The sequence below is a fragment of the Nicotiana tabacum genome, chromosome 4, assembly GCF_000715075.1.
Source record: "Nicotiana tabacum cultivar K326 chromosome 4, ASM71507v2, whole genome shotgun sequence".
In the NCBI taxonomy this organism is placed as follows: Eukaryota; Viridiplantae; Streptophyta; class Magnoliopsida; order Solanales; family Solanaceae; genus Nicotiana; species Nicotiana tabacum.
Window position 1 is genome coordinate 113,808,815 of NC_134083.1, and position 24,591 is coordinate 113,833,405.

The following is a 24,591-nucleotide window of genomic DNA, read 5'->3' on the forward strand; positions in this document are numbered from 1 at the left end:
TGTAGTCTCGGATGCATTTTCCTCGAAGCACATTGGTTCCGAGTATTATCCCTTTTACGTGAGGGTTTCTATAAGTATTTGCACAGGTTTAGTTTTTGTGTCCTTTCGTGTACGTCTTCGGGTGCATTTTTCCTCGAAGGCATTTTGATTCCGATCATATATTCTTCTGAAGCCAACCCTTTAATGTGAGGGTTTTCATAAGAGAGGGCCCTCTTATGTTTACGGTGCTCTTGAAGAGGACGTCTCCTGTTTATTACGGTACTAACATTTGAAGTACTTGTTTAACTTTCAAATTACAAAGTTAGTTCATCGTTCAAACAAGAAACAAGATAAAAACAAAAGGATTTCATTTCATATAATTCCTTCTATTTTCAAAAGTACACAAGCATTTATTAGGCTAAAAAGCAATTGCCATTACTTGTGACTATCTTGTACAACTTGTTTATACGGGGCTGGCTGCGCAGTCCCCGGTCCCGATGATGTATTTTGTTTTTGGATTTTCGTTTCCCGATTGATGTGGCAGTCAATGTTGCCGTATCCTCATATCATTTCCCCCAGTGTTCGAATGCGAAGAATGCAAATTGAAACACTGGAAGTCTTGTGCCTTCAAAGATTTCACCAATGAATTGCTAGATAATCCTTAACTCGGCAACATACCTTACTTCCCTTTAGGAATCCATGCTATCAAGCAAAAGACTATCTAACAATCTTCTAGTGGTTTGTGCTCGTGAACGGTCAGGTACCCTTTGTTCTGTAGAAAACTTATATTCCCAGTGGAAATTTTCTATCGAGCCGAAGATTATCTAACCGTCCCCGAGTGGAAACTTGTTTGTTTGCGTTGCTATCAAATGTCTTATTACTGCTATCTTCGTAGTATGATTTTTATCGCTGCCTCATTAAAAACCTTTCCATAAAAACCCAATTGGGACAAAATCTGAACGAAGGGAAAAAGAGTGCAATACATACTTCCCGCTTGAATAATGTTCATCAGCAATAATATCTTTTGAGGTGTGCCATGTTCCAGTTTCTAGGAAACTTGTCTCCATTCTGGTTCTCCAACTCGTACGAACCTTTCCTAGTGATAGCTGAAATCCGGTAGGGACCTACCCACGTTGGACCTAGCTTCCCCACGTTGAGCTCCTGCGTATTTTGGGTTACTTTCCTCAGAACCAAGTCTAATACTTTGAAATAATGGAGGCTGGTTCTTCGATTATAATGTCGCTCCATTCTCTGCTTTTGAGCTGCCATTATTACACGCGCCAAGACCCTGCGTTCCTCGAGCAGTTCCAAGTTGATTAACATTGCTTCGTTGTTCGATTCTTCATCCGCCCAAAATATCTCAAAGTGGGTTCACCCACTTCCTCCGGGATTAGGGCTTCAGCACCGTACACAAGGAAAAAGGAGTTTCTCCTGTGCTCGATTTGGCCGTTGTTCGGTAAGCCCATAGAACTCCAGCTAATTCTTCGGGCCATTTGCATTTTGCTACTTCCAGCCTTTTCTTGAGGTTTTGAATAATCACTTTGTTCGTTGACTCTGCTTGACCGTTTACACTCGGATGATAAGGAGAAGATGTGATCCTCTTTATCTTCAAATCTTCAAGGAACTTTGTAACTTTGCACCGATAAACTATGGCCCATTGTCGCATGCTATCTCTTTTGGTATTCCGAACCTGCAAATTATATTTTCTCACAGGAAATCGACCACTTTACGTTCTCCGATCTTCTGATAAGGACCTGCTTCCACCCATTTAGAAAAATAGTCAATCAGAATTAAAATAAACCTTACCTTTTCGGGAGCCAGTGGCAGCGGTACGATGATATCCATCCACCATTTCATGAACGGCCATGGGGAAAGAACCGAATGTAAGGGTTTTGCCGGTTGGTGTACTAGTGGTGCATTGCGTTGGCACTTATCACATTTTTTTACGAAGTCTTTGGCATCTTGTTCCATGCGAGGCCAGTAATACCCTACCCGTACCAACTTCAGCACCAAAGAATCTGCGCCCGAGTGATTACCGCATATCACTTCGTTGTCTTTTGTCATGACATAATTAGCTTCTGACGCTCCTACACATCGGGCAGCGGGCCTTGGAAGGATTTTCTATATAATTGGCCTCTCTTGAAGCTATAATGTGCAGCTTTGGTACGTAATGCCCGTGATGCTTTGGGATCTTTCGGCTACTTCCCGTGCTCGAGATAGGTTATTATTTCATTTCTCCAGTCCCAGACCAGACTAGTCGAATTTACCTCATAGTAATCATCCGTATCCAGGACTGAGTTCAACAGATGTACTACCATCCCGGACTCCGATCCCTTTATTTTTGTCGATGATCCTAAGTTTGCTAATGCATCTCCCGGAATCATGCCAAAAGAGCCTGGACCTTTACCACGTATTGTTGCATACGTTCTTCTTTGGTATCAAAGATCCAGTAGTCCTGATTTACCACCAGCTGTGAGTCACATTTGATTTTGATAACCTCGGAATCAAGTCCCTGGTCCAATTCGAGCCCTACAATCAAAGCTTCATACTCTGCTTCATTGTTAGTTAAAGGGATCGTTCTTATGTCTTGCCTTAAGGTTTCCCCTGAAGGCGTGATTAAGACTATTCCGAGTCCGGATCCATTTACATTGGAAGCTTTGTCCGTCAATAAGGTCCAAACCTCCGATGTCGATCCCGACACCATTACTGCCTGCTTGGTTGCCAGAGGCAGTAGTCCCGGACTGAAATCGGCCATGAAGTCAGCCAAAACTTGTGACTTAATTGCAGTCCTTGGTTTATATTCTATGTCGAACACACTTATTTCGATGACCCATTTGGCTAGTCTGCCTGAGAGCTCGGGTTTATGGAGGATGTTCTGCAAAGGTAAAGTGGTCACCACAGCTATCGGGTGGCATTGAAAGTAGGGCCTTAGCTTCCGAGCAGCGACTACGAGATCTAAGGCCAATTTTTCCAAATGTGAGTAGCGAGTTTCTGCTCCCGTTAAAATTTTGCTAACGTAATAAATGGGAAATTGCATACCTTCATCCTCCCGGACTAAAATCGCACTTACCGTAACTTCTGAAATCGCGAGGTAGACTAACAATGTTTCACCTTCCTTTGGTTTTGAGAGCAATGGAGGGATTGATAAGTACTTCTTTAGGTCCCTCAGAGCATGCTAGCACTCCGATGTCCATTCGAAATTATCTTTCTTTTTGAGCAGTGTGAAGAAGCGATGACATTTTTCCGATGACTAGGAAGTGAACCTGCGCAAAGCTACTAATCTTCATGTGAGCCTTTGGACTTCCTTTACGTTCGACAATTGATCCTGGATATCCTCTATGACCTTGATTTTGTCGGGGTTTACCTCAATTCCCCTTTGTGAGACCAGAAATCCCAGAAACTTACCAGAACTGACCCCAAACGTGTACTTCTCGGGATTAAGTTTCATGTTAGGCTTTCTCACGATGTCGAATGTTTCTTGCAAATGCTTAAGGTGGTCACCTGCATTCAAAGACTTAACGAGCATATTGTCTATATAATCTTCCATAGTCTTTCCTATTTCTTTTCAAATATCTTATTTACGAGCTGTTAATAAGTGGCTACGGCATTTTGCAACCCGAAGGGCATCACATTGTAACAATATGTACCGAAATTCGTTATAAATGAAGTCTTTTCCTGATATTCCGGGTTCATCTTGATATGGTTGTACCCGGAATAAGCATCGATAAAACTCCTTAACTCGTGCCCGGTCGTGGCATCAATCATTTGATCGATATTTGGTAGTGGGAACGAATCTTTCGGGCACGCCTTATTAAGGTCTTTATAATCTACACACATGCAAAATTTATTGTTCTTCTTATGAACTACTACTACATTGGCTAGACAGTCTAGATATCTTACCTCTCGGACCAAACAGATATTAAGCAAGCGGGTTACCTCTTCTTTGACGAATTTATTCTTGGCCTTGGCAATAGGGCATTTCTTTTGTCTTATCGGAGGTACGTTGGGAACCAAACTGAGCTTGTGCACGGCTACTTCCGTCGGGATACCTGCCATATCCTCGTGCGATCATGCAAAACAATCAGTATTAAATTTAAGGAATTCAATAAAACCAGACCTGAGCTCTAGGTGCAGTCCTGTCCCCAAATGGAATTTTCTTTCTAGGAATTCTTTGAACAATGCAACTTGCTCCAGTTCCTCCACCGTGGACTTCGTTGCGTCCGTTTCTTCTGGAACTTGGAAATATCTCTGCACCTGATAATGTTCTGACGACTGTCGCGCCCGTAAACTTTCACCTAAAACCCAAGGTTTTGTGGTGCCGAGGTAGGCTAATGTATTTGAGGGCGGTACAAACTTTTTGGGTTGAACAGTGCGTTGGGGAGTTAAAGAAAAATTGTTGTAGAACATGGCATTTCTACCGTCCATTATGTGACCGCAGAACTACTTCGCGGATCGCAGATCTACTGCGGAGTGAAGTAGAAAAATGGGCCAATTTTGGAGGTCGTTCTGCGGTCAGATATGTGATCGCATAATCGTTTCACGGGCCGCACATCCGTCGCAAAACCAGCATTAGACAACTTCGGAAGGAGGTTCTGCGGTCCATTATGTGACCGCAGAACTGATTTGCGAACCACAGATCTACTGCAGACATGACCCGAGTAGCCCAGTTTTGGAAGGTGATTCCGCAGTCCATTATGCGGACCGCATAACTATTATGCGGTCCACTCTACGACCGCAGAGTTGAGTTCGGAGGGTCCATTTTTCTATTTTTATAACCCAACCTTGTTTGAATAAATAGGCTTAGGGACCATTTATGAAGAGAAGTTCTGCCATTTTAGAGAGAGGGGAGTGTTTTATAGAAAGAGGGGGGGAAGCCCTAAGTGCTTGGTTCACCAATCTTTGCTCAAGTCTTGATGAATTCACAATGATAACTCACAAGGTCTTCATCCAAGAGGTAAGGTTCTAGCCCTAGCCTTCAATTTTGAAATTTGGATTGGGAATAGGTAATGGGGAAGAAGGTTTTGAGAATAAGGGTTGTTATTTATGCATGCATGTACTAATAAAGGTGGTAGAGAGGTTGTGGAGTATTTGTGGGTGGCCTATTAAAGTGGGGATTGATTGTGGGGTAAAGGAATACACCATAGAAGAACCTTAAAATCATAATGCCTACCTAGTATTTGATAAAATGCTCAAATGAGCTGGACCCCCGAGTAACTTCCTAATTATAGTTCAATTTTGTCATGTATTTAATTAGATTGAAGTCTCTAGGAGTTTCGGAACATCGCGGTAAATTAAAAAAAACTCAAGCGATATATGTTAGTTAAACTCCTCTTGTAGAATCGAATTCCATGATGTCCTCATAAGTTGTGATTATGATTGGCTAAATTTCGTATTTCCCGTGTTCTGAGTCCTTCCTACTAAATTTGATTGTTCTAGTATAAGTGTTGTGTTAAAATACATAAGTACTCAATATATGTTTCAAATGTTCCCATAATGTCATGATTCCCTCCGAGAATGTGATCTAGTATGACCAATGTATTAAAAGTATTGTGATTTAAAAATCATGTTTCAATTGCGAGTTAATATGCTTGATTGTAGAAGAGGAACGCAATGTGATAAAGACTCTTGTTGTTCATATATTTACCATTAAAGTATTGATTTTAAATTCCCTTATTGTTGATGAACCATGAAGATGCTTGGAAGTTATAGGGGTGAGTATGAAATATGAAATACGGTCGATGGGCCGAGAATGATATTACAATTGTGGCCACTAGTGCCAATGAAATGAAAAGATGTGTGAAAGATTATGTAATGAGTTGTAAGTAATTTAAATAATAAATGTTTTGGTAGTATAGTTTAGTCACCAAGGAAGGGTAGGTTGAAATAACCTAACCCCGAAACTACACATGCCGGTGTAGGATTGAGTGAGGGGTAAATTCCTCGTGTGAGGTGATCAGATACTTCCCCGAATATGGGATGAGATTGATGTGTTAAGATAATTCCCCTTAAATGGGATGAGATAATTGCTAGCGGGAGGTGATGTGACGTCGACCCACGCGGCATTGTGGTGAGACGGCTTAGCCGATCGAGCTGAGATTGGACGCCATGCCGCGCACATGGTGGTGTTGTGAGTGGATGTCTCGGAGTGAGATGACTTAGCTGATCGGCTGAGATCGGACTCCGTGCTAAAGGCACGGTGGTATATCGGTACTAAAGATCTCCCAACTTAAAAACATTGAAATTTACTTGAAATCTATCTTTCTCCTAACTTAGTAGTTTAATATTATTTGAGGTTCTCATTTATTCCATGTTTCCTTCTCATCTTACTGTTGCTCGTTCTATTGAGAGGGTGTTTAGTTTTATATACTAGTACTATTTAATATGTACTAATGTCCCCTTTGCCGGGAGCGCTGCATCTTTAATGGATGCAAGTGGTTCTACAGCAGGCGACATTGGTCAGTGATAGCAGTACACCCTCTGCTCCGCTTACTTGGTGAGCCCCACTTCATTTCGGGGTCTTGTATCTCTTATCTCCTATGTATAGTGTTTTGAGGTATAGTCGGAGCGTTGTTGCCGGCACCATCATACTACTCTTTTGTATCTACTAGAGGCTCTGTCGACATAGCGTGGATTGTATCTTGTTTTGGGAAAGACATACTAAAGATGTTGTTATTTGTATATCATGTTCCACTTCAAACTATAAAAGTGCATGCATTTTGAAACATGATAATGACGTAACTAATGGTAATGATCTGGTGTTGTTCACATGGCCCCTCTTTGTCTAATTAATGAAATATATCTTCTCTTTATTCATGGGTGAGTTTGGGTAGAAGGCATTGTACAGGCTTGCTTGACTGGGATATCTCGGTTGAGCGTCGGTCGCGCTCCTCGAGGTCGGGGTGAGACACAATTCAACCTACGAACCATCGAATCTAAATCCGGACAAATGCCTAAGTCTAAAATCACCATATGAAGCTAGTGGAATCATCAAAACACCGTTCCTGAGTCGTCTATACAACTTCGGTCAACTCTTACTACTTAAGCTTCTAAAACATGAATTGTTCTTCCAAATAAATTCTGAATCATCCGAAAAAACCGAACTCGATCACACACGCAAGTCATAATACACAATACGGAGATACTCGAGACCTTAAGAAACTGAATGGGAGGCTAATTCTCAAAACGACGGGCCGGGTCATTACAGATATAGTGAAATAATGAAGGATTGTATGTGTACGGTGGGATTGGGTTGCGCGCCGCAACGGATTGTGTGTGTTGTACTTATTGTTGTATTGTGTTAGCTTTCAGTATTTTCATAAGATATTCTGAGGACTGATATTACTGGACTCCCTGATTCGAGGATTGAGTTTGTTTTCATTAATTAATTGCTTTGCCATTATTATTATTATTATTTGGTGTGGGATCATTAAGTATCATTATTATTATTATTATTATTATTATTATTATTATTATTATTATTATTATTATTATTATTATTATTATTATTATTATTATTATTACTATTATTATTATTATTATTATTATTATTATTATTATTATTATTATTATTATTATTATTATTATTATTATTATTATTATTATTATTATTATTATTATTATTATTATTATTATTATTATTATTACTACACCAAATAGATTTTAGTCCAGGGTCACAAGCTAGAAAATATATTCAAAAAGAATTTTTTTGTAATAAATGAAAACGGTTTAAAACTTGGTTTTTTGATACTTATAGTAAAGAGGATTTAAATAATATTTCTCAAGAGTTTTATGAAACTTGTTCTCTACATAATCAAATTATGTATTTTGTTCCTTGGTTTATAACCACTTATTTACCGCTTTATATAAAGATTTTAAAAAGATCTTATAAAGATGGGAAGGGCAATGTTACTAAAGCAATATACCCTCCTCAAGCACCTATTATTTTACAAATAATACAGGTATTACATTTACTGCATTTCAAAAATTTATTGATGAAGATGTTGCTGCAGTCAGCATCGCAGAAATTAATAATTTAATTTCTCAAAATAATTATTTGAGTTTATATGTTAAAGTTTTGGGTGAACAAATCAGTTTTCTTGATAAAAAACTTGATGAATTAACTGTTTTGATAAAAGATATGAGTACTAGCAAGAAGACAATTGATATTGCCTCTATGTCTGGAAGCAAATCAGAACCTCAAATTGTTCTTACTCATGTTCAAAGACCCCTTGAGATTTAGGATTTTAAATTTAAATCTTTAAATGATTTAGAAGAACTTCTTGATAGAAGGGTTATCTGGTTTGAATATCAAACCTATTGATTTATCAAAAGATTTTGCTGATAAATTAGATACTACTTTTGATTATAAAAATGAAGTTTGGTCAGAGTTTCATAAACTCAGAGGTTATCCCAAAAAGAATAGTAAGTATGCTGATAAACCCAGAATGCAAATTTATTATTATAATCGTCCTACTCCTCAAGATGTTTTAATAGAGGAACATGATTGGAATCAGACTAATACGTCTTATAGTGGTTTCGAAATTTATGAATGGAATCTTGATGGTTTGATTGATAGACAATTAACTATTCTTGTGCATAAAATGCTTATGTATGCAACTATCTGTAAAAGTGTGAAAATACGGATAGAACTATTTGCAAAATGATTGTTGCACGTTTTACTGGCCAGCTTCGTGGCTGGTGGGATAATTATTTAATTGTTGATGTTAATATACTTGATGCCTTGACATTAAATGTGAAAACGCATGGTTATAATTATGCGCCTGGATCTGAACTTATATGTTTATCATGTAGAATTTATTTTAAATTACTATCTACGTTAAACCCTAGATGTAAACTGTATGATACATCCGATCAGACTATATTAGTAGAATACAATTTTGCAAAGTCTAAGGTCACCACGAGGAGACCTATTAAGTGGAAAAAAATTAATTTTCCGACTACTTGGACTTTGGATTCGGTTATATCCCCTAGTCAGATTACTAATGCTGTCAGTAATACGAAACATTCTCATATTACTCAAAATCCGGATGGTAGGATTTGCATTCAATTTGATGAAAATAGTTCCACTTATAATAGGCAGTCATGTTCTAATAATAGACTTTTGCCTGCTATTAGTCCTACTTATAATAGGCATTTATTTACTAATCGTAGACTATAACTCTCGAAACGACCGGCCAGGTCGTTACAATGGACCAGCTAAAAATCGTGCTGCATCTTTGCATACAATTTCTACCAAAATGGGTGATAAGTCAGTTGAAAGGGTTAAGATTAACCCTCAAACAAATATTGTTCAGGATAGTAATAATTGAAGATTGGGTTGAGTATTAAAATATACTGGACCGTAGGCCACAGTAGATTCAATAGAACCCATCAGAGACTCTCTAAAATTCAGATTTCTAGCATCTCTGAGAGCAGCTAAAAATGTTTAATGGATTAAAAGCAATTTGAACCATACCAACATGCAGATAATTATACTGTTTTTTTTTATATAAATCTACATCTTGTTTGTTTAAGAAACGAATAGTCTGTTCAGACGAGTTTTGTCACGACCCCAAATTATCCCTCTGTAAGGTGTCGTTATGGCACCTAGTCTTTACGACTAGGTAAGCCTAATATTTCAAAAAATATAAAGAAACACAACATTTTAAAGATAAACAACATATTATAAATAGCCAAGAGTAGTACCACTCGGCATATACACAATAATTTTCCAAGACCCGGAATATCGCTAAATCACAAGCTGCTATAATCTATGTATCTCTATACAAAAGTTTGAAGATAATAAAGAAAATCTCTAGACGAGGGAGTAGAAGGGGACTCCTAAGATCTGCGGACGCAAGCAGAAATACCTTGAAGTCTCCTAGAATCAGCAGCACGCGCTAATCCCAAGGCTGATAGCTCATACCTGGATCTGCACATGAAAAACATGCGCAGGAAAGGGCATGACTACACCACAATGGTACCCAGTAAGTGCCAAGCCTAACCTCGGTCAAGTAGTGACGAGTTCAGGTTAAGGCCCTACCGGAGTAAATATAGTAATTTAAACAGTAAAAGATATAAGTAAAATTTATGATAACACAGTTAAAAAGGGAGCCCTCGGCTCAAAACAAGGTAAACATAGTGGGATATCGTCCCGTAGTATCAAATGAATATGCTGTACATGGGGGATCTCCCGGAATACGTCCGTAGTCCCAAAGTAAATATGCAGTGCTGGGGGATCTCCCGGAATACGTCCGTAGTCCCAATTTAAATATGCAGTACAGGGGGATCTCCCGGAATACGTCCGTAGTCCCAATTTAAATATGCAGTACAAGGGGATCTCCCGGAATACGTCCGTAGTCCCAATTTAAATATGCAGTACAGGGGGATCTCCCGGAATACGTCCGTAGTCCAAATTTAAATATGCAGTACAGGGGGATCTCCCGGAATACGTCCGTAGTCCCAATTTAAATATGCAATGCAAGATGAAATGGCAGGTATGGCATCGAGTTATACAGTTTATACTGGACACAGATAAGGCAAATAAGGACTTAACTAAACATGACGCACAGAATGTCAATTAGGCAGTTAAAACACGTAAGCATGCTTCTCTAGTCTAAGTTTCACAATTAAACGTATTAGTGCAATTTAATAAGGAAAAAAACAATTTATGATTTAGAAAGGAAAAACGGCATTTTTGCAATAATAGCTCGTGTACATACTCGTCACCTCACGTACACGGCGCCCACACACCAAATAATATCAAGATATCCTAAGGGGGAAGTCCCTAACACAGGGTTAGGCAAGCCACTTACCTCGACCCGCTCAAATCAACTTGATATCAGGTTCTTGCCACGAGTATCTGACTCCAAATGGCCCGAATCTATTCAAAATAGTACAATAACATCAATACGCGCTAATGGAATGTATCCCACAAGAAAACTACAAATATTAGTCCAAAAACCCGAAATTGGCTCAAACCTGGCCCCCGGGGCCCACGTCTCAAAACCCGACAAAATTCACGAAACTAGAAAGCTCATTCACTCACGAGTCTAACCATATCAAATTTACTAAAATCCGACACCAAATGGTCCTCCAACCCCACAATTCAAACACCCAAATCCCTAGTCTCCAACTTCAAATTTCCACCTTAAATACACATTAACTAGGTGGGAAAAATACATGGCAAGGCAAGATTATTGACCAAAAATAAGCACAAGGAACTTACCTCAAGAAATGCCTCAAAAATGCTCTCAAAAATCGCCCTAACCCGAATTTACAAAGCCAAAAATGATAAAAATCGCGAAGCTCTTCGGTTTTAATCACTGCCCCGGTATTTCCGCACCTGCGGAACCTGGGCTCGCATCTACGGGTGCGCTTATGCATAAAAACGTGCGTATCTGCGCAACTCACTTACCCCCTCTGCCTTCGCATCTGCAATGAAAGGGCCGCATCTGCGTACTCGCGCCTGCAGAGTCCCTTCCGCTTCTGCGTATCTTGCGCATTTGCGAACGTCCTTGCGCAAATGCGGGCATCGCAGATACGGAAACTTCCTCGCACCTGCGACCCCAGGCCAACTCTCGATTTCTCGCATCTACGCCTCCATCTCCGCATGTGCGACTCGCGCACCTGCGGTCTCTTTTACGCAGGTGCGAAAACACCAGAACTAGCAAAGTTCAGAAATTCCTTTAAGTCCAAGTTTTCACCCGTTAAGCATCTGAAACACACCCGAGGACCCCGGGACCTCAACCAAACATACAACCAATCCTAAAACAACTTACGAACTTAGTCGAGCTCTCAAATCTCTTCAAACAACGCAAAAATCATGAATCACCCTCCAATTCAATTTTAAAGAACTTGAAACTTCAAAATTCTACAACCGATGTCGAAACCTATCAAATCACGTCCGATTGACCTCGAATTTTGCGCATAAGGCATAATCAACATTACGAACCTACAGCCACTTTCAGAATTCCATTCCGAGCTCGATATCAAAATTTCCACTATCGGCCAAAATCGCCGAAAAACTAGCTTCCGCCAATTCAAGCCTAAATCTGTTACAGACCCACAAAACACATTCTGGACGTGCTCCTAATCCCAAAATCACTCAATGGAGCTAACGGAGTTGACGGAATTTCATTCTGGATCTGTCTTCACACAGTTCCGACTACGGTCTAAATCCTAAGGCTTAAGCTCTCATTTTGGGACTAAGTGTCCCAAAACACTCTGAAACTCAAAACCAATCATCCCGGCAAGTCACAATAGCAGAAAAACATTTGGGTAAAGCAGTTAATAGGGGATCAGGGCTATTACTCTCAAAACGACCGGCCGGGTCATTACATCCTTCCCCTCTTAAAACAACCGTTCGTCCTCAAACGAGTATAAAGACATACCTGAAACTGTGAAAAGATGAGGGTACTGGCTGCACATATCCTGCTCAGTCTTCCAAGTTGCCTCCTCGACCGACTGACCCCTCCACTGGACCTTTACTGAAGCAATATTCTTTGACCTGAGCTTTCTGACCTGCCTGTCCAAAATGGCTACTGGCTCCTCAACATAAGATAGATCTCTGTCCAACTGGACAGAGCTGAAATCCAATACATGAGTCGGGTCACCATGATACTTCCGGAGCATAGACACGTGGAATACCGGGTGAACTCCTGCTAGGCTGGGAGGCAAGGCAAGCTCATAAGCAACCTCCCCAACACACCGCAATATATCAAAAGGACCAATGAACCTCGGGCTCAACTTGCCCTTCTTCCCGAACCTCATGACACCCTTCATAGGCGATACCCGAAGCAAGACCCGCTCACCAACCATAAATGCTAAATCACGAACCTTACGGTCTACATAACTCTTCTGCCTGGACTGGGCAGTGCGAAGTCTCTCCTGAATCACCTTCACCTTAACCAGGGCATCCTGGACCAAATCTGTACCCAACAATCGGGCCTCGCCCGGCTCAAACCATCCCACTGGGGACCGGCACCGCCTACCATAGAAAGCCTCATACGGTGCCATCTGAATGCTGGACTGGTAACTGTTGTTGTAAGCAAACTCTGCAAGTGGTAAGTCTTGGTCCCATGACCCTCCAAACTCCATCACACATGCACGGAGCATATCCTCAAGAATATGAATTGTGCGCTCGGACTGCCCATCCGTATGAGGGTGAAAGGCTGTGCTCAACTCCACCCTAGTACCCAACTCCTGCTGTACGGCTCTCCAAAACCGTGATGTGAACTGAAATGATGGATACTGGAATACCATGAAGACGGACAATCTCTCTGATATAAATCTTAGCCAACCTCTTTGAAGAGTATGTAGTCAACACTGGAATGAAATGGGCTGACTTGGTCAGCCGGTCCATGATCACCCAAATAGCATTGAACTTTCTAAAAGTCTATGGAAGTCCAACTACAAAGTCCATGGTGATCCGCTCCCACTTCCACTCTGGGATCTCTAACCTCTGAAGTAATCCACCCGGCCTCTGGTGCTCATATTTGACTTGCTGACAGTTGAGACACTTGGCCATAAACCCAACTATATCCTTTTTCATTCTTCTCCACCAATAGTTCTACCTCAAGTCCTGGTACATCTTTGCGGCACCCGGATGAATGGAGTACCGCGAGCTATGGGCCTCCTCAAGAATCAACTCCCGAAGCCCATCTACATTGGGTACACAGATCCGGCCCTACATCCTCATCACACCGTCATCACCAATAGTCACATCTCTGGCATCACCTCGCCGAACCCTGTCCTGAAGAACTAGAAGATGAGGATCATCATACTGGCGTTCCCTGATATGGTCATAAAGAGAAGACCGAGCAACCACACAAGCTAATACCCGGCTAGGCTCTAAAATATCCAATCTCATGAACTGGTTAGCTAAGGCCTGAACATCCAAGGCTAAGGGCCTCTCAACTGCCGGAAGATATGCCAAACTCCCCAAACTCTCTGCCCGGCGACTCAGGGCGTCGGCCACTACATTGGCCTTCCCCCGGTGGTATAATATAGTGATGTCATAGTCTTTAAGTAGCTCCAACCACCTCCGCTGACGCAAATTAAGATCCTTCTGTCTGGAAATGTACTGCAAACTCCGGTGATCAGTGTAAATCTCACAGGGAACACCGTACAAATAATGACACCAGATCTTCAGGGCGTGAACAATAGCCGCTAACTCGAGATCATGAACTGGATAGTTCTTCTCATGCACCTTCAACTGTCTAGACGCGTAGGCAATCACCCTACCATCCTGTATCAATACCGCTCCAAGGTCAATCCTTGAGGCATCACAATAGATAGTGTATGACCCTGAACTTGTAGGCAATACTAATACTGGGGCTGTAGTCAAAGTTGTCTTGACCTTCTGAAAGCTCTGCTCATACTCCTCGGTCCACCAGAACGGAGCACCCTTCTGGGTCAGCCGGGTCATAGGTGCTGCAATGGATGAAAATCCCTCCACAAAGCGATGGTAATACCCTACCAAACCAAGGAAACTGTGGATCTCCGTAGCTGATGACGGTCTAGGCCAACTCTGCACTCCCTCCACCTTCTTCGGATCTACCTTGATCCCATCACAAGACACTATGTGGCCCAAGAATGCCACTGAATCAAGCCAGAATTCACACTTAGGGAATTTTGCATATAACCTCTTCTCCATCAAAGTCTGAAGCACGGTCCTCAGGTGCTGCTCATGATCTTCCCGCGACCTGGAATATACCTGGATGTCGTCAATAAACACAATGACGAAGGAATCAAGATAAGGCTGGAATACACTGTGCGTCAAATGCATAAAGGCTGCTGGGGCATTGGTCAGCCCAAATCACATGACAAGAAACTCATAGTGACCATATCTAGTCCTGAAAGCAGTCATCGGGATATCCGGCTCCCGAATCATCAACTGATGATAGCCAATACGTAAGTCAATCTTGGAAAACACCTGGCACCCTGTAACTGATCAAATAAGTCATTATTGCGAGGCAAAGGATACCTGTTCTTCACTGTAACCTTGTTCAACTGCCGATAATCAATACATATACGCATAGAACCATCCTTCTTCTTCACAAATAAGACCGAAGCACCCCAAGGTCATACACTGGGACTGATGATGCCCTTATCAAGCAACTCCTGCAACTACTCCTTCAACTCCTTTAATTCATGAAGATCCATACGATATGGAGGAATAGAGATGGGCTGAGTGCCCGACAACAAATCAATGCCAAAATCAATATCTCTATCGGGCGGCATACCCGGAAGATCAGCTGGAAACACATCTGGAAAGTCCCTCACTACTGGAACTGACTCGACTGTAGGGGTATCAATACTGACATCTCTCATATAGGCCAAATACGTATTACACCCCTTCTCAACCATTCGCTGAGCCTTAAGAAATAAAATGACCCTGCGGGGAGTATACTTTACGGTACCTCTCCACTTTAATGTCGGTAAACTTGGCATAGCTAGCGTCACAGTCTTAGCGTGACAATCAAGAATAGCATAATGGGGCGACAACCAGTCCATGCCTAAGATAACATCAAAATCTACCATACTGAGAAATAACAAATCAGCTCTGGTCTCAAAACCACTAAGAGCAATCAAACATGACCGATATACGCGGTCCACAATGAGAGAATCTCACACAGGAGTAGATACATAAACAGGGGAACTCAAAGAATCTCGAGATATCCCCAAATGTGGAGCAAAATAAGAAGACACATATGAATATGTAGAGCCTGGGTCAAATAATACTGATGCATCCCTATGACAGACGGGCACGATACTTGTGATAACTGAATCTGAAGCAACGACCTCTGATCGGGCTGGAAGGGCATAGTACCTGGCCTGGCCTCCCTCTCTAGGGTGACCTCGACCTCCCCGACCTCCACCTCGAGCTGGCTGAGAAGGTGGGGTAGTAGGTGGTGCTGGAAGAATGGCCGGAGGACTCGGTGGAGCACGTGGAGGCTGATAAGTCTGTGGAGGTATACCCCTCCTAGCTCTGGGGCAATCTCTAACCAGGTGACGAGTGTCACCATACTCAAAACAACCTCTCGGAGGACGCGGTGGCTGAGACTGACTCGGACCTGGCCTGCTGAACTAGCCGGTAATAGCACCTCGAGTAGGAGGCATACTGGATACTGGCAGTGCATAATAGGGCTCCTGAGGTCTAGGAGGAGCTGGGACACCGCTGGCTGCTGGAAGAGCTGAATGAACAGGGCGACTCACAAAACCTCTACCATAGCATGATGCTGGTGCACGAGCTCCTGAATAATGACCAATCTCTCGAGACCTCTTGGCCTCTCTCTCCTCTCGGTCACGGGAAAACATGCCCTCCACTCTCCTGGCAATGCTCACTGCCTGCTGATAAGTGATGTCCATCTCCAACTCCCTGGCCATACTGGTCCGAATACTGGGGTGGAGTCCCTCAATGAAGCGACGAACCCTCTCTCTGACTGTAGCAACCAGAGCCGGTGCATGGTGAGCTAACCCACTAAAACGGACTACATACTCTGACACAGTCATAGAACCCTGACACAACTGCTCAAACTCTGCGCGCCAAGCATCCCTGAGGCTCTGAGGAACATACTCACGCAAGAATATCTCTGAAAATTGAGTCCAAGTGAGTGAGGCTGCCTCGTCCGGACTACTCAGCTCATAGGCACGCCACCACTAATATGCTGCTCCCCTCAGCTGGAAAACGGTGAAAGAAACCCCACTCGTCTCCACAATGCCCATAGTGCGGAGAATACGATGACACTCCTCAAGAAAACCCAGAGCATCATCTGAAGCTAGTCCGCTGAAAGTAGGTGGGTGGTACTTCTTGTACCTCTCAAGTCTGAGTTGCTCTGCCTCAGAAGTAGCTACCCTGATCTCATGCTGAACCGGAGCCACTAGGGGCATAGGAATATACTCTGGGGCTTGATCAACCTGGACCATCTACTCAGGGGTGTGGGCTGCAGGAGTCTGTGCCCCTCCCCCGGCCTGAGATGTAGCGGGAGCTATCGGAAATAGTCCAGCCTGATCCAGAGTGCTGAACATGCTCAAGAACTGAGCTAAAGTCTCCTGGAGGGCTGGAGTAGCAATAGGGATCTCCGGCGCTGGCCCTCCTGCTGGAGCTGCTGGGGGCTCCTCTGACGCAGCTCTCGCAGGTGCTCGGGCTGCACCGCGTGGTCTTCCTCTACCCCGACCCCGGCCTCTGGTGGCTCTAGCAGGGGGCTCGGGTGCCTGATCGTCGGTCCTCCAATTGCGGGTCCTCACCATCTGTGAGAAAGAATAGGATAGAATCTTAGAATATTTGGTGTCAATAACTCGCACGACAAGGAAATCAAAGAAATATGATTGTTCCTAACAGTTACATAGCCTCCCGAAGATAAGTATGGACGTCTCCGCACCGATCCGCGAGACTCTAATAAACCGGCTTGTGACTCGCGACTCCTATGAACCTAGTGCTTTGATACCAACTTGTCCCTCCGTAAGGTGTCGTGATGGCACCTAGTCTTTGCGACTAGGTATGCCTAATATTGCGAAAAATATAAAGAAACACAACATTTTAAAGATAAACAACATATTATAAATAGCCAAGAGTAGTACCACTCGGCATATACAAAATAATTTTCCAAGACCCGGAATATCGCTAAGTCACAAGCTGCTATAATTTATGTAGCTCTATACAAAAGTCTGAAGATAATAAAGAAAATCTCTAGACGAGGTAGTAGAAAGGAACTCCGAAGATCTGCGGACGAAAGCAGAAATACCTTGAAGTCTCCTAGAATCAGCAGCACGCGCTAATCCCAAGGCTGATAGCTCGTACCTGGATCTGCACATGAAAAACATGTGCAGGAAAGGGCATGAGTACACCACAATGGTACCCAGTAAGTGCCAAGCCTAACCTCGGTCAAGTAGTGACGAGGTCAGGTTAAGGCCCTACCGGAGTAAATATAGTAATTTAAACAGTAAAAGATATAAGTAAAATTTACGATAACACTGTTAAAAAGGGAGCCCTCGGCTCAGAACAAGGTAAACACAGTGGGAAATCTCTCGGGATATCGTCTCATAGTATCAAATGAATATGCAGTACATGGGGGATCTCCTGGAATACGTCCGTAGTCCCAAAGTAAATATGCAATGCAAGATGAAATGGTAGGTATGGCATCGAGTTATATAGTTTATACTGGACACAGATAAGGCAAATAAGGACTTAACTAAACATGACACACAGAATGTCAATTAGGCAGTTAAAACACGTAAGCATGCTTCTCTAGTCTAAGTTTCACAATTAAACTTATTAGTGCAATTTAATAAGGAAAAAAATAATTTATGATTTAGAAAGAAAAAATGGGATTTTTTCAATAATAGCCCGTGTACGTACTCGTCACCTCACGTACATGGCGCCCACACACCAAATAATATCAAGATATCCTGAGGGGGAAGTCCCCAACACAGGGTTAGGCTAGCTACTTACCTCCAACCGCTCAAATCAACTTGATATCACATTCTTGCCTCGAGTATCCGACTCCAAATGGCCCGAATCTATTCAAAACAGTACAATAACATCAATACACGCTAATGGAATGTATCCCACAAGGAAACTACAAATATTAGGCCAAAAACCCGAAATTGGCTCAAACCTGGCCCCCGGGGCCCACGTCTCGAAACCCGACAAAACTTACAAAACTAGAAAGCTCATTCACTCACGAGTCTAACCATATCAAATTTACTAAAATCCGACACCAAATGGTCCTCCAATCCACAATTCAAACTCCCAAATCCCTAGTCTCCAACTTCAAATTTCCACCTTAAATACACATTAACTAGGTGGGAAAAATACATGGCAAGGCAATATTATTGACCAAAAATAAGCACAAGGAACTTACCTCAAGAAATGCCTCGAAAATGCTCTCAAAAATCGCCCTAATCCGAGTTTGCAAAGCCAAAAATGATAAAAATCGCGAAGCCCTTCGGTTTTAATCATTGCCCGGGTATTTCCGCACCTGCGGAACCTGGGCTCGCACCTGCGGGTGCGCTTATGCGTAAAAATGTGCGCATCTGCGCCACTCACTTACCCCCTCTGCCTTCGCATCTGCGACGAAAGGGCCGCATCTGCGCACTCGCGCTTGCGGAGTCCCTTCAGCTTCTGCGCTTCTTGCGCATTTGCGAACGTCCTTGCGCAATTGCGGGCATCGCAGATGCGGAAAATTCCTCGCACCTGTGACCCTAGGCCAACTCTCGATTTCTCGCATCTTTGCTTCCATCTCCTCATGTGCGGCTCGCGCACCTGCGGTCTCTTTTACGCAGGTGCGAAAATACCAGAACCAGCAAAGTTTAGAAATTCCTCTAAGTCCAAGTTTTCACCCGTTAAGCATCCGAAACACACCCGAGGCCACCGGGACCTCAACCAAACATACCAACCAATCCTAAAACACTTTACGAACTTAGTCAAGCTCTCAAATCCCATCAAACAACGCAAAAATCACGAATCACCCTCCAATTCAATTTTAAAGAACTTGAAACTTTAAAATTCTACAACCGATGTCGAAACCTATCAAATCACGTCTGATTGACCTCGAATTTTGTACACAAGTCATAATCAACATTACGAACCTACAGCCACTTTCGGAATTCCATTCCGAGCTCGATATCAAAATTTTCACTATCGGCCGAAATCTCAGAAAAACTAGCTTCCGCCAATTCAAGCCTAAATCTGCTATAGACCCCCAAAACACATTCCGGATGCGCTCCTAACCCCAAAATCACTCAACGGAGCTAACGGAGTTAACGGAATTCCATTCCAGATCCGTCTTTACACAGTTCTGACTACCATCCAAATCCTAAGGCTTAAGCTCTTATTTGGGGACTAAGTGTCCCAAAACACTCCGAAACTCAAAACCAATCATCCCGGCAAGTCACAATAGCAGAAAAATATTTGGGGAAAACAGTTAATAGGGGATCGGGGCTATTATTCTCAAAACGACCGGCCGGGTCGTTACAAGTTTAAAGCTAAAGATTGCTCAGTAGTTTTAACTAGTTGTTTTGAAGAAAGTTTATCAAACACTCCATAATCATAAATTGTTCTAATAGGAACTTTAGGAATTGTCCATTTGTTTAACAAATCAAGGTTTTGAGATATATCTACCTCTTCAAGTCTAGTATTTTTCATACTAGTTTCTCCTAAATTCATAATGAGAATAACATATCTATGTCGAATACTTCAGATCTATCTCATATATACCATGAAAGTTCCTAGGCTCTGATACCATTTAACAGGATCGAGTGTAGGCGGGCGGTAGTCCGCACGGCCATCCCAATCTAGCTATTTGGAATTAACTAATTTAGTCAGTCCGAGAGATCACCGAATTAACAGGAACTGGAATTGTTTCGCACCTCAGCTGACCTTTATATGTCCACTAAAGTTTTCACCAGTTAAAGATCTCTTATAGACTTTCTAAGTAGCTAATTCAGTATCCTTACGTTTAAAGACTGGCGGTAATTCGCTCGGTCAGTAAAGATAAGAGTCGAAATATATAAGAATTTTTTATATATTTTGATGACTGTATGGAAGGTTCAACCAGTCTATGGACCAGCTAGAAATCGTGCTGCATCGTTGCATTCAATTTCTACCAAAATGGGTGATAAGTCAGTTGAAAGGGTTAAGATTAACCCCCAAACAAATATTGTTCAGGATAGTAAAAATATTTCTGATAAGGATATTCCTTCTGCATCCGAAATGGATTTCAACCCCAATAATACTTAATGATCCCACACTAAAAAGATTTTAGTCCATGGTCACAAGCTAGAAAATATATTAAAAAAGAATTTTTTTGTAATAAATAGAACCGGTTTAAAACTTGGTTTTTGATACTTATAGTAAAGAGGATTTAAATAATATTTCTCAAGAGTTTTATGAAACTTGTGCTCTACATAATCTAATTATGTATTTTGTTCCTTGGTTTATAACCACTTATTTACCGCTTTATATAAAGGTTTTAGAAAGATCTTATAAAGATGGGAAGGGCAATATTACTAAAGCAATATACCCTTCTCAAGCACCTTTTGTTTTACCAAATAATACAGGTATTACATTTACTGCATTTCAAAAATTTATTAATGAAGATGTTGCTGCAGTCAGCATCGTAGAAATTAATAATTTGATTTCTCAAAATAATTATTTGAGTTTATATGTTAAGGTTTTGGTGAACAAATCATTTTTCTTGATAAACAACTTGATGAATTAACTGTTTTGATAAATGATATGAGTACTAGCAAGAAGACAACTGATATTGCCTCTACGTATGGAAGCAAATCAGAACCTCAAATTGTTCTTACTCATGTTCAAAGACCCCCTGAGATTCAGGATTTTAAATTTAAATCTTTAAATGATTTAGAAGAACTTCTTGATAGAAAGTTATCTGGTTTAAATATCAAACCTATTGATTTATCAAAAGATTTTGCTGATAAATTAGATACCACTTTTGATTATAAAAATGAAGTTTGGTCAGAGTTTAATAAACTCAGAGGTTATCCCAAAAAGAATAGTAAGTATGCTGATAAACCCAGAATGCAAACTTATTATTATAATCGTCCTACTCCTCAAGATGTTTTAATAGAGGAACGTGATTGGAATCAGACTAATACGTCTTATAGTGGTTCCAAAATTTATGAATGGAATCTTGATGGTTTGACTGATAAACAATTAACTACTCTTGTCTATAGAATGCTTATGTATGCAACTATCTGTAAAAGTATAAAAAATACAGATAGAACTATTTGCAAAATAATTGTTGCAGGTTTTACTGGCCAGCTTCGTGGCTGGTGGGATAATTATTTAACTGCTGATGAAAGGGCAATGGTTATTAATGCAATAGCCACTGACGAAGGAGTTGATAACTTAGGCATGGCTCTAGTAAAAAATAGAGAAGATGCTGGTTTTATCAAACCCTTTTGTAATAAGTTATCAATCTCTTTTTTGCAGACTTCTACTAATTCAGCGTTCATCTGACAAGGTCGAGATTTTGTAGGAATATCATCTTCAGAGAAATTATCTTCATATGGAAGAGAGACAATATGCTTTTTTCTATTCCAAAAAGCACTGGGATGCTCAGCACAAATATCAATAGCAATATTTTCGGAAATCAATTTAATCTTTTCCTGCACTTTTGTAGAATTCAAAGTATCAAATATATTCATACTGAATAATTCTAATTGTAATGAATCAATATGTCTTTGCTTCATATCAATTAAAATATTTATATCTCTAGTTACTGGATCTGTAACAAAAGTGTAACTAATCTTTTTATCCTTATAAGTAGCTGTAAAACCTTTTGAGTTTATGCTAGTAAAAGGATAAATAGCATTAATAAAAGGTGTTTCAAGTATAATTGGAGGGTATAACTGATTTTTAACCAAGAAAAAAGAAGTGAGGAATGCAGATTTTATTCTGACAAATACCAGTATTAGGTAATTTATACTCTATGTCTAAAGTATGTCCTGAAGCAGACTTTACCATATGAGTAGTTTTTTGAAAATATTTAGTAGGTACTAAACCTTCTTGAATGCAGCTAACATCAGCTCTACTATCAATCATAGCAATATTTGTGATAGAAAAACTATTATCAATTAGAATAGTACATTTAATATACCATCTATGAGCAGTAACAATTTGCATCATTCCCAAAAATATATCAAGTTGAGAATCAATTTTAATAGGTTTTTCTTCAATATCATTTTTAGAAATACCTTTGTTTTTATCATCAGATTTCTCAGCATGAGAATTGATTTTCTCAATCTGAGTAATCCTATGATCACAAATCATTTGATTTTATTTAAGAGATTTGATCTCTCTTTTCAAGTGTTCAACTTCAACCTTTAAATCATCGAAAGAAGAATTTCTTGCTGGAGTTGTACTTTTATTTAAAAGACGGTTATTAACCTCTAATAAAGAATAAGGAGCAGAATATTCAAATTCCTTTGTTTTGAAATAACCAAACCATTTTGTATAACAATTCTTTTAAAAATATCTAAATGCTTAATATGCATTTCAAATGTTTTGGAGAATATCAAAATGTCATCAATATAAACAATGATAAAATCCAGATATGGATTAAATATATCATTCATGATTTTTTGAAATTCTCGTTCTTATTATGAAACTATTCTCACAAGTACAGGCAGTGCAGAATTTCTACACTTTTCTGGTTATAGCACAGACGAGAATGTTTATAACTTCTCGAAAAAGATAGATCTGAAGTATTCGACATAGATATGTTATTCTCATTATGAATTTAGGAGAAACTAGTATGAAAAATATTAGACTTGAAGTGGTAGATATACCTTAAAACCTTGATTTGTTAAACAAATGGACAATTCCTAAAGTCCCTATTAGAACAATTTATGATTATGGATGGTTTGATAAACTTTCTTCAAAACAACTAGTTAAAACTACTGAGCAATCTTTAGCTTTAAACTCGTCTGAACAGACTATTCGTCTGTTAAAGAAACAAGATGTAAATTTATATAAAAATTAGTATAATTATCTACATGTTGGTATGGTTCAAATTGCTTTTAAGCCATTAACCCTTAAAGGGTTACCAGAGACGTTTTTAGCTGCTCTCAGAGATGCTAGAAATCTGAATTTTAGACAGTCTCTGATGGGTTCTATTGAATCTACTGTGGCCTACATGCCTTGATATTAAATGTGAAAACGCATGGTTATACTTATGCGCCTGGATCTGAACTTATATGTTTATCATATAGAATTTATTTTAAATTACTATCTACGTTAAACCCTAGATGTAAACTGTATGATACATCCGATCAGACTATATTAGTGGAAACCAATTTTGCAAAGTCTAAGGTCAACATAGATATGAAGTCTCTAAGTACTACTTTGTAATCGAAGATCAAGTAAATAAAATCTCAAGTTCTTCGTATTCAGGCCTTGCATCCCGGCCTCATAAGGTATTTATTCTTACTTATAGTATTTCTTCTAGTCTCTCCTCTCTGGCCGTGACTATGTCCGGCTAAGAGACTTCATATCTATGTTAAATATCTAACTTCTCTCCTATATAAACCATGAAAGATCTGGCCTCTATCAAAATATAAATAAATTTTATATATAGTTTCTTGACTTAGTTTCGAGATGGTGGTACAGTCTAATATAGCACTACTCTTATTGGCTTTGCCTTAGTGGCTCCGTCTAGCCAGCCGTGAACCTCAGCCCGTTAAATGAAGTTGAAAAGGGCATCTTCTTTCACGGTTATATCGGCTTAATTGGTTCGGGTCTGGAAGGAACTCGGAGTGAATTGAGACACTTAGTCTCTTAAGTAGAAACTTAAGTTGAAAAGGTCAACCAGATGTTGACCTATGTGTAAACGATATCAGATTTGGACTTAGGAGTGCGTCCGGAATGTGATTTGGAGGTCCGTGAAAGAATTAGGCTTGAATTGACGAAATTGGAAATTTGACGATTTCAGTCGGCAGTGGAAAATTTAATATCGGGGCCGGAATGGAATTCCGGAAGTTGGAGTAGGTTCATAGTGTCATTTGTGACGTGTGTGCAAAATTTGAGGTTTTTCGAACATGGTTGGGTTGGTTTCGGCATCGGTTGCCGAATTTGGAAATTTA

The 24,591-nt window shown here is 40.6% G+C and overlaps 1 pseudogene; it reads left to right on the forward strand.

Moving 5' to 3' along the window:
• The window catches only part of LOC142180081 (uncharacterized), a 140,070-nt pseudogene that overhangs the window by 1,816 nt on the left and 113,663 nt on the right, over window positions 1–24,591 (forward strand).